The sequence below is a fragment of the Diabrotica undecimpunctata genome, chromosome 7 (genome assembly GCF_040954645.1).
Source record: "Diabrotica undecimpunctata isolate CICGRU chromosome 7, icDiaUnde3, whole genome shotgun sequence".
In the NCBI taxonomy this organism is placed as follows: domain Eukaryota; kingdom Metazoa; phylum Arthropoda; class Insecta; order Coleoptera; family Chrysomelidae; genus Diabrotica; species Diabrotica undecimpunctata.
The window spans coordinates 155,990,978-155,991,620 of record NC_092809.1 but is presented as its reverse complement, the minus strand read 5'-3'; the positions used below and the strand labels follow the sequence as shown (position 1 = coordinate 155,991,620).

General features: G+C 34.8%; 1 pseudogene; it reads right to left on the bottom strand.

The window, feature by feature from the left end:
• Positions 1-353: 353 nt before the first annotated feature.
• On the bottom strand, positions 354-443 carry LOC140447085 (U6 spliceosomal RNA; annotated as a pseudogene).
• Between the last annotated feature and the right edge of the window lie 200 nt (positions 444-643).

The following is a 643-nucleotide window of genomic DNA, read 5'->3' as shown; positions in this document are numbered from 1 at the left end:
ACATTTTTTCTTTGACCAATATTTATGAGTTAGATCTAAAATTGATGAAATATGAATATCCAGTAGATAGTTAGTATTTTTTTTATAGCTCTAGTAATGAATTTATCACTTAAAAACTCCCGTCGAAATTTCAGAGGAAATATCTAAGACAAAGCCGAAGGCATTTATTTTTTTGTATTTCTAATTTATATAAATGTGTGTTTGCGGCAGTTCCATACAAATGACAACTGTAATCGAAAATGGGACGAATCATAGTACGGTAAAATTAAAGTGCTACATTTGCATCAGCGCCCCAGTTAGTTCTACAAAAGGCTCTTAGAATATTCATTGCATTTTCAGACTTTTATATCACTGAAAATGTGGAACGCTTTACGATTTTGCGTGTCATCCTAATCTTCTCTGTATCGTTCCAATTTTAGTATATGTACCGCCGAAGCGAGTACGACATTGGATATCCAAGCTTGAAAAAGGTTAGGAGTCCCGGAACTGGATAAATTTGTCGCAAATGCGATGAGGCAAGAGAGAGACTGAGTAAAACTGAATTATAATTGTAGGTTGGTTTGTAGAGTTTGCTGTACATTAGGTGGATCGTCTGTATGTCCTGTTTTAGGCGAATCATATCACCTCTTCAGTCGGTATTTTT